Genomic DNA, 11,364 nt, shown 5'->3' with positions numbered 1-11,364 from the left:
ACGTCAAAGAAAAACAAGGTCACAACCCAGAAGATGTCAACGTGATAAAAACATTGGTAACTTACCAGGGGTGATACCAAGAAAATTAAGGTCACGTAGACGAGACAGCCCCAGTTTGAAGAAAGATGTGAAATCGAGTGAAGTTGAAACAACGATGTCAAATTCTTCCTCCGTAGGTGAACAAGACATATCACAAAAATTAAATTTCCTTCCGTGGACGCCAGGACCAATTCCAGAAATTGATAGTTTGATGGATACAAATTTGTTTGTTAATTTTTTTAGTGATATACCTGAATTTTAAACATTATAACATACCTATTGATGAATGTTAAAAGATGTTTTTTCCAAGAATTATTTACCGAGTTATGGACTTTACAAGTGAGCTAATTTATTTCATAAATTTTTGAGTCTAACACTTGGATCAATTCAAATCTGTTATGTGTTTTATTTGTTTGTGTACTCTATATATAAGAAAGACACTTTATCCATAAAATTAAACAAAATTTTAATTCTTCCTAATGGATAGTTCAATTCGTACAAAAACTAAGAATAAACTATGCTACAATTAGCAATTTGCAGTTTTGCACAACATAGTGTGGCAATAATATCTTACCTTCAAAGGCTGATGATTTTATTTTTATAATTAATATAAAATTTTTGATTTAAAATAAATTGCAATTCTTTTTTATTTTTTCATGGGCTAAAATATAACATTTTTTTATGTGATGTTCTAAAATTAATCTTACGTGGCATAATTCTATTATAAGTTTTATAATTATTAATCTACGTGCCGGTTTTTTTTATTATAGCGCTTGAAAAACACTAATCTTAAATGGCATAATCTGATGGTAGCGTTTTTATCAAAATTAATCCTAAGTAGCGCTCTAATAATTTTTTAAAAATTAAACTTTTAGGTGACGCTCTAAAAACTCGGGAAAAAACTATCCTTTATAAGAGATGCCCAGATGATGATAGAATTTTAGTATAAATTTTTTGATTAAATGTTAAATACAGTCATATAATATACTTTTTTTTTTGTTATATATATGTATATGCATGATATTCAGACGTGCAATAGCATATCGCTTATTTGTATTATAATGTACTTTTTTTTTGATAAAATAATAGTGTACTTTTTAAAAATATGTTTAATTTATCAAACAAGATTATTCAAATAATATAAAATAAGATATTCATGTTATTATTAATTGAAATTACTTTTATTGAATTTAAATTACTTTACTGAATTGAAAGTATTTTACTAAACTAAAATTATTATTATTGATTATTAAAACTAATTTAATCCTCTATAAATTTTGTAAATTAATTAAATGTAAGAAAAATTGCTCCATTAATCTGAACTTTGCCTCGTCCGCCCAAATTAATTCGAACTTTCGATTATTATCTATCACACCCAACTTTAGAGGGTATTAATTTCTATTGCACCCAATAGGTCATCCAACCTGATGTAACAGGTTACCTAGACACGTGTCAACATGTGATAGGTAAAAAAAAAAAATTAAAAAAAAGAAAAAAAAAAGAAAAACAAAAATTTAAAAAAAAAACTACCAAACCCAGCCCCCTGTCCCGGAAAATACTCCATCACCACCCCTACCCCCCTGGAAATTCGCCCCCACCCCAAAAAACCCCTCCCCCGCTGCCGAAAACTGTCGCCCAGCCACCCCTTCCCTTCCCCTACCCCCGAAAACCCCTCCCCAGCAGCCCGACAACCTGCGAAAACCCCTCCTCCCCCTCAAAAACCTCTCCCCAGCAGCCCAGCCACAAAATCGGCCACAAACGGTGGATGTGGTGTTCCCCGGCTGTCGCAACCCCCATCCCTACTCTAAACCCTAACCCTGCCGCAGCACCTTTGTTTCTTGCTGGTTTGGCCGGCGTTAGCATTTGGGTTTGGCCGACGTTAGCGTTTGGGTGTTGTGGGCTGATTCGCGGCAATGAGAGATGGGGTTTGGATTTGGTCTGGGGTGTCGCCGGCGTATTAGGGTACTAGGATGGTGGTTGCATCGGTGGTGTTCGTGTGGTGGTGGATGTGGTGTTCGTGTAGTGGGGCAGCTGCTGGGTTGATTTTATTTATTTATTTATTTTTACATGTTTTCTTTATTTTTTTATTTTCTCTATTTTTTTCCAACCAATTACATATTGACACGTGTGAAAAAAAAAAAAAATCACAAATGTTTACCTGATTTACCGGTTGCAAGTCATTTGGGTGTAATAAAAATTAATACCCCCTAAAGTTGGGAGTGATAGATAATAATCGAAAGTTCGGATTAATTTGGGCGGACGAGGCAAAGTTAAGATTAAATGGGAGCAATTTTTCCTTAAATATATTATAAATGAATCTTATTTTAAAGAACTTCTAAAAACGAGTTTTATGATGGAAATAAAACTGAGTTATAGGACATTTATTAAAAAATTTTGATTAATTTTGGGAAATTTTTGATTTTAACACCTCACAAAAACCCGAAAATGGTTTTTAACAACCCAATAAAAAATATTATTTTAACACCACACAAATTTTCAAAAAATGGGTATTACCACCACTTAACGTGTCGCTTTACTATTGGCCAAAAAAAGAAAAAAAAAAATTTTAAAAAAAGAAAAATTAAAAAATCTTAAACTACCCCAGCCACCCTAGCCTCACCACTGCGCCACCACCGCCCTCCCCAACCCATCACTGCCTTCCCCAACCCACCACCGGCGGCACATCTGCTCTGCCTCCCTCTCCCAACCCACCTGAACGCCCCCTTCCCTCTCCCGCGCAGCAACCATTTCGCCCCCAAAAACCACCAAACCCACAACCCTCAACGACCACGAATCCACCTAAACAGCCATGATTTCGGCAACAAATGGCCGAAATATGTCGGTTAATGCCACTAAGCCCCAAAATTGGCCGATTTCGGCCATTTGTGGCCGAATTCGTGGCCGTTTTGGAAGGAGGGTTTTGGGGGCGAAGCGATTGCGATAAGGGAGGGGAAGGGTTCAGATGGCTTAGGGGTGCGAATGCGTCCCCGGTGGTGGGTTCAGGGAGGGCAGTGGTGGCGTTGTAATGGTGGCTGACTGTGTAATACCCCGTATTTTTATACGTATTTTATTTAAAAGATGTATTTTATAAAGTATTTAAATAATTTTAATATTTTAATTATGGAATTTTAACTAATATTTTTTATAAAAGGAAAGTTTATATAATTTCTTTATTTATAGAAGTTGGGGTTTTATTTTAAGAAAGTTTAATTTTAACAAGTTTTATTAGGGAAGGGATTAGGAAAAACTAAAAGAGGAAAGTTTAGGGAAAGAGGGATTGATTGAGAAGGGGTATAAATATCCCACTTATGAGGCAAATCAACTTTGCCCAGAGTGGAGAAAACCCAAGGTAAACTTCTCTCTCTCTCCTCCTTATTTTTCTTTCTTTTTCTTTTCCCCCTTCCCCTTTTTTTTCGGCTTCTCTTTGCTTTCCCCACCGCTGCCAGCAGCGTCAGCCGCCGGCAGCAGGTGGCCGCCGCTGCCAGCAGCCGGCAGTCGGTGGCTTCCTCCTCTTTCCCCTTTTTTTTTTCGAGCAAATAAAAAAAAAACTTAACTTTATTGTTTTAATTTAATCTATGCTTAAATCTAATTGTAATTATGAGTTTTGGGATTTGATTTTTGATGTTTGATTATAATTATTATGTTAATTAATTTTCAGATTTTATTTTTATTAAAAAGCCCCAATTTTTGAAACCCTAGGTTCTTGATTTATGAATTATTGAAGGGTTATGATGTATATTGGTTTAGATCTTTGTTTTAAGAGTTTTAAGGCTTAATTACAGCAAGCTTTAATTAAAATAAAGTGCTGGAATTTTATGTAGAACACTTAATATTATGTTTCTTGAAGGAATTTTAATTACCCATTAATTGGGACTTAATTATGGTGTTTTAAATATAATTTCAGCTTACTTTAATTAAATTATGAGGGGTTTTAAAATAGTATATATTGCTGAAAATTTGTTTAGAGTGGATTTTAATACTCTATTATGATTTTAATGTGTAGGAGACTTCGAAGTAAGCAATTTCTACTAGTCTTGGCGATTTTAAGATCGTACTCAAGGTACGTTCGCGTACTTAGCATATTTTGATGATGTAGAATTATGTTAGGCTTGATGTTAATCAATTACAAGTAGTATCATGCTAAGGTTTTAAGTATGAAATTGTGAATTAATGGTGTTGGTGATTGAATTGTGAAGCATGAATTATTTGTGATGGTTTATGGATTGGAAAATTATATTTTGGCATGTTGTGTTTGAACCACACTTTTATTTATGGCATGTTAGAATGCATGATTAATTAACCTACATGTTTAATTATGTTTGGAATATTGAAAAAGAATTTAATTATGGTTCAAATAAATTTTATTGATGCTTTAAGCATGAGAAAGGAGCTATATAAGTGTCCATGTACACGAGGAATAAATTGTATGTTGGTGCTTTTGTGCACTTAAGGTGTTTTTAACACCGAGGGATAGGATTTTTGGCGCTTTATGCGTTTAAGGTGTCTTTGACACTGAGGTAGAATTAAAAAGGGTTCAACATTAAATAATATGTGGTCACTAATTATTCAAGAATTAAATTGGTATGTTTGGTTGATTGAATAATTATTGTTGATTGATTTATTATGCTTTGAGAGTCATCACCAAGTCCAATAACATGTAAATAACGTAAAGTGAAAGAGATTACGCACCAAAACTCTTGAAACGTATATACCTTGAGTATGAACAATGGGGGGAGTTATGGGGTTTTATATTTAACCATAACTTCTAATGGAGTACATGACGCTGTACATTCCTTTTTATTTATTATTATGCGTAGGAATTCCGCCACCTTTGAGTGGTTTTGTCGCTGGCACGGTTAGCTCCCGTGTCAGTTAACCTCAATTTATTTGGGAGAGGTATAGTTGGGAACCCGTTCGATGCGTAATCAACGCTAAATGAATTATTTAGTGTCTAGTTAAAGTGTCTTGTTGATTGTTGTGTGTGCTTGCAAAACAGGTGCATTGAGGTAAGTGTGTGTTGATAGGTGAAGGCATGTAGTGTGTTTAATTACGCTTATGTACTCAACTTTGCTGATTGTGTGTGTTTGTGTGTTTGGCCATGTCTTTATCTTGGCCCTATGATGACCCATTTTTAATGGAGAGTAGTGAGGACAAGTAGAGATAAGCTTTTTCAGGTATTGAAGCATGTTCATGACGGGGCATGAGTGAAGAGTGAATCATGCTAGTTTCCATTAGTTTGTAACGTGTTTTATGCTTTATTTATTTATTTATGACATATTCTGTGTGGACTAACGCAAAGGTTTGATTTTGGAATGATTTTGAATAAGGGCCTTTAATGGTTCCAAGTTGTAGTTTGATTTTATTTGACTTTGTTTGTTTTGGTTTTAAACTTTACTTTCGTTTGGTTGACTTTTGAGTTGACTTGTTTAAACGGTTCTTAATTTTAAGTCTTCCGCTGTGTATCTTTGAAAGTTGCCTTAGCCATTTTCACGGTGGCGGTAATGTCTTAGATATTCCTAAATCGTATTTTAAAGAGTAAAATGAGTATTTAAAGGAAAAGAATTTCTAGGGTGTTACAGATTGGCTGTGAAGGTTTTATTTTTTGTTTAAAAATTTTTCTTTTTCTTTTTCTTTTTTTAAACAAATAAAATGGTGAGATGTGTCACCGTGGACTAGGGCTGTTCAATTTCGGATATCTAATCCGATCCGAAAATTCGGATATCCGAAATTTTCGGATCGGAGAAATTGCGATCCGAATCCGATCTTAATTTTTCGGATATCCGAATTTTTTGATCGGATATCCGGATTTTCGGATCGGATAGTTAGATATTCGGAGCGGATAGTCGGGTTTTCGGATCGGGTAATTAAAATTTTCGGACAAAATCCGATCCGTATCCGATTAGAAAATCCGAAATTTTTTTCGGATATCCGATCCGAAATATCTGAAACCTTAAAAACCGGATCGGATATCCGAAATTTCGGATCGGATCATTGGATTTTTGGATCGGATATTTTTTAACACCCCTACCGTGGACCACACCTGACGGAATTTCTAAACTGAATCCGTTAAGTGGTGGTAATACCCATTTTTTGTAAGTTTGTCTGGTGTTAAAATATTTTTTTTATGGGGGTGTTAAAACCTATTTTTGGGTTTTTGTGAGGTGTTAAAATCTAAAATTGCCTTAATTTTGTATATATGAAACATTAGAATTATATCGATGATAAAAGTCTATACAACGATTTTATCTTTATAAAATTGTGTAAAATTCACTTACATATAGCATTATATGTGTTACAATAAAACCTATCTGTCACCTACGTGGCTGGACACTTGACAAAAAATTGGAATGTTAAGTGTTGATATCTTTTGACTTGGCTGTGAGACCAGCTTTATTTATTAGTGATATGATATAATATATTAGATTATTTAGATTTTTTCTGCCCCGGGCGAAACTCAGGTTGTTTATTGAATTTTAGGATAAACATTTTGACTTGAATGTTAAATACGTTCATATATTTAGTGTGCAATATCATACTTAAATTATTTTTAAAAGTTTTTTTTATCGATTAAAACTTATTTTTACTAACTCTCTATTATTTTAAATATATACTATAAAATGATCTTATTTTAAAGAACTTTTTAAAACAAATTTGATGATAGAAATAGAATCGAGTTATAGGATATTTATTAAATGTTATGAATAATTTTGTATACATGAATATTATAATTTTATCGATAATAAAACTTCATACAACAATTATATCCTAAACATCTATCCACAAATAGATTTATCTGTATACATTAATATTAGTACACTATTATTTATTGCCTACGAGGCGCGACACTTATTTATTAGTGATATGATGATATGATATCAGATTAGATTAGATTTGATTTTAGTATAAATTTTTTGCTTGAATGTTAAATACAGTCCGACAACCTTTTGATAATTTAGGATATTAGACATATAATGTCAAATCGCCTATTTAATAAAATAATAGTGTACTTTTGATTTTTTTTTTGTATACTAATTTTCTATTGTTTTTTTTTTTAAAAATAGATTAAATATATATTAAATAGATCTTACTTTAAATAACTTTTGAAAACGAATTTGATGATGAAATATAACAGGGTTATAGGATATTTATTAAAGTTGTGATTAATTTTGTATCTATGAATTATTAGAATTCTATCAATAATAAAAATTTATACAAAAATTTTATCTTACAAAATTAATCAAAGAATCGCTTACTTAGCTTCATATGTGTCACAATAATAACTATTTTTTCGTCTACGTGACGTGACACTTGGTGAAAAACTAGAATGCCAAGTGTCGAATCGTGGCCTGGTTGCGAGACCGGCTTTATATATTAGTGATATGATATGATTAATGATATGATATATTAGATTTTTTCGCTCTCTATCTATCATTTAGATAACAAACACTTGTTTCTATCTTATTCTTGTTGTTTTTCTCTTTTCCTATAAAAAATGTTTTAGAGAATATTTATAAAAATTGATTTGTTATTATTCTTCTTATATCTTCTATGTATATATATATATGTACAATCAACTATAAATTTATTCAAAATATGTTATAATTCTTATCCATTCTTGCCAAATATTTTTATAGAATATTTGTATAATATGATTTTCAATTTGGTAATTTTTTGGGTAACCATTTTTTTTTATTTAATGAGATGCAATTTATATTTGTGTTTGAAAAAAAATAAATTGATAAGATCGCAAAATCGCTTTTACTATCCAGCTAAACTCACTTTGCTCTATTTAGTCTCATCTCATCGTATCATATCCCTATTTTGTTTGTTTTTGTTTTTTCAATTCACTACTTACGTACCATTAAATATTGATGATTTAAAAATTATTACAATAATATACAACTTTAATTTACACATATTTTTTTTTTGTTAAATCCGTGTATTGCACAAGTAACAACATAATAGTATATAATTATATAAATGACATAATTGAATTTTCATTGTTTAATTTTATGAGGTATTTTCAATAAGGAGATACTAATAGTGTTAACTTTATCTATATTAAAAGTGATATTACAATTTTAAGAGTGATATTACAATTTTAAGGGTGATGTTACAATTTTATATAATAAAGTTTCAAATATTTGGGGTATAATTATTTTTTTTGGCAATAGAATTGGAATCAAGTTTTTAGCTCGTAAATTTCACTAGTTTAGTCGTCATTTATTCGAAATATTTGGATAAGTCAGTTTGATTTAGCTCATAACTCATATGTTTCCCAAACTATATCAAAAGGGATAAAATTCAGTATAGCGAACACAACAACAAGAAAATTATTAGCAAATTTTACAAGATATTTTTCAAAGTTAATATAGCCTTCATAGCAATATGCATAACAATATTATCAGTATAAAAATACGGGAATTATGATTTGAACTGGAATAGAGTAGCGGTATCACCACACCATTCTAAGCAGCATCTCGCATCACCATATTATCACTTGCTGAGCAAGTATTTGAAATAATTGTAAGGCGGAACACCCTTCTTAAACTAATCAGCATGAACCTTTTGAGATAATTGTAAGGCGGAACACCCTTCTTAAACTAATCAGCATGAACCTTTTGGTGATGGGTCATAAGCCCTCTTCAGTTACAAAATTTTTCTCTCAAACACAATACACAACTATAATCCAAATCAAACGCATACTATGCGAAAAATGTTGGAAGCACACATACTAGCTAGTTAATCGAATATTACAAATTAAAACATGAAGAAATTAAGATATCTTTATCAATCTCATCTCGCTCGTTCACATTGTAATAAACCTGCTTGGTATTTAATTTATTTTTCCTATAAATCTTACAAATATGTAAGTAAAATTTTAAAGGTGATAATGATTGATTAAACAAATGCATTGTCGTACTTGAATGAAACCAACCATATATTAATCTATATAAGAGATAAAAGAAGTATGTATGAGTATATGACAATGAACATGTGAAAATATTATCACATAAATAAACGTGATTCATATTAATTTATTATGGAACACTATATTAGAATCATAATATTTAAATGTTTCTTTTTAAGGTTGTTAATTGTTATATAAATAGAAAGACTACTATGTTAAAATAAAAATTATTATGTTAAAAACAAGTCATAAAAGTTATTGTGTTGTAAAAAAATCATAAAATCTATATTATAATTGTAGAGTAAGTGAATGAGGAGCCTCCAAAACCTTCATTCCACAACTCTCATGCATTTGGAGTTTTTTTTTTTTTTTTTTTTTTTTTTTTTTTTTTTTTTTTTTTTTTTTTTCAATCCTAAAATTCTATCGATCACACTTTTTTTAAATTTTTTTTTTAAACACCCATAACTACCCTACCCATCCCACTATTTTTTGATTTTATTTTTTGTAATTTTTTTTCAACGAATACCAATAAGCAATAACCACCAACATTTCACTTTAAATAGATTTCTTTCACATACAATGTATCCCGTGCAAAGCACGAATATGCTCTGTTCAGTGATAGTTTTAATATAATAGTCGATATGAATAATAAAGGTCATTATCTTAAAATTGAATTAAGGTCACTATAAGAAACATAATATCAATAAAATTATGAACCATGTCCAAAAAAGTTTTTATAAAAGGTAACGTATTAAATTTTGGGTCCTATGTTAAACAAAGTGTCGATTAGGTCTACAAAATAATTATTTTGGACTAGGTGTACACAAGTTTTTTGGTTAATATTATGGAGTAATTTTTTATATCATCAATTGACTTAGTGATTGCGTTAATGCTTTAATTAGCTTTTAAAATCATTTATTTTACCAATTTCCTGAATATTTTTTGTAAGATTTACCCAAACAACTCCAAACAGCTAGACCGAGTAATTTTTTTTCTTTCAAATTAGCTTATTGAAATTCATTAAATCATCTGCTCCCTTTATTTAAGAACACATGTTGACATTTTTCTCTTTTTCTCATACTAAGGCCCTATTCTTTTGGGATTTTGTGTAGAGTAGAGCACAACATAGTAAAAGCTAAAAATGGCTTCCTAATAGGAAAAGTAGATGTCAATATGTAGAATAAGGGTCTGTTCACATTTACTTAATTTCTGTTCAGTTTAGTTCAGCTCCAATCAGTTCAGTTTAGTTCAGTTCATCTCTAATCAGTCCAGTTCAGTTCAGCTCCTAATTTCTCTCTCTCATAAAATATTCATTTCAACTTAGTTCATCCCAGTTCAGTTCATCTCCAATCAGTTCAGTCCAGTTCATCTCTAATTAGTTTAGTTCAGTTCAATTCAGCTCAGTTCAGTAAATGTGAACATACCATAAATGTCAACGTAGCCGAGCAATTATTATTATTATTATTATTATTACTATTATTATTGTTATTATTATTATTATCAATTATTATATTAATTATTACTACACAATCAATTCATTTTAATTATTACTACATATATAATTATTATTTATTACTATGTAATCATTCATTTTTAATTATTATTTATTACTACATATATATATATATATATTATTAATTGTTAATTACTACGGAGTAATTAATAGTTTTTAATTACTAGTAGTTTCTAACTATTAATTACATGTATTAATTATTAATTATTACTAGTTGTTAATTATTAATTATTCCTTTTTGTTATTAATTTCTTGTATTAATTATAAATTACATGTTAATACTAAGTAAAACAGGTGTCAGCAGAGCAGAGTAGAGAAATACAATTTAAAATGGTGCAACTAAAAAAAAATGCGGACAAAGTATTTAATCCAATAATTAATAACTAAATACTTAAACAAACACCATTAATAACACATTTTTTTGTGTTGTTTTTCCCCTCTAAATCCACTCTTTTACCTTTTCTTCTTCTTAATTTTTATTTAATGTCAATTAAATTACTATGTATAGATCATTATACAAGATTCACATTGTATTTAGAGTATTTACCAAATCATGATATGATTTGGAAAATTTTGATTTACCAAACTATGGAAAGAATATAGAGTAATTTTTAATGATTGCATTAATTCTTGTGAAATGTTAGAGAGCCACAAGGGTGGGTAACGAGAATTGATCCTAGGATATCATCTGGATCTGGGAGGGGAGCTCTAACCACTTGAGCAATCGACCCCCCACTCATAACCGCTTGCTATGTAAAGTAGTGTTATTTGTTTTATAAAACTATATAGAAGTTTTTACAATTTAAGAACAAACAAGACCCTATTCACTTCACTAAAAAAAAATTAGTATAAATTTTACTAATAAAGACACCATGAACGACACATGTCATTTCTTAGTGTT

The sequence above is a fragment of the Chenopodium quinoa genome, unplaced genomic scaffold (assembly GCF_001683475.1).
Source record: "Chenopodium quinoa cultivar QQ74 unplaced genomic scaffold, ASM168347v1, whole genome shotgun sequence".
In the NCBI taxonomy this organism is placed as follows: Eukaryota; Viridiplantae; Streptophyta; class Magnoliopsida; order Caryophyllales; family Amaranthaceae; genus Chenopodium; species Chenopodium quinoa.
This window is presented reverse-complemented; position numbering follows the sequence as displayed.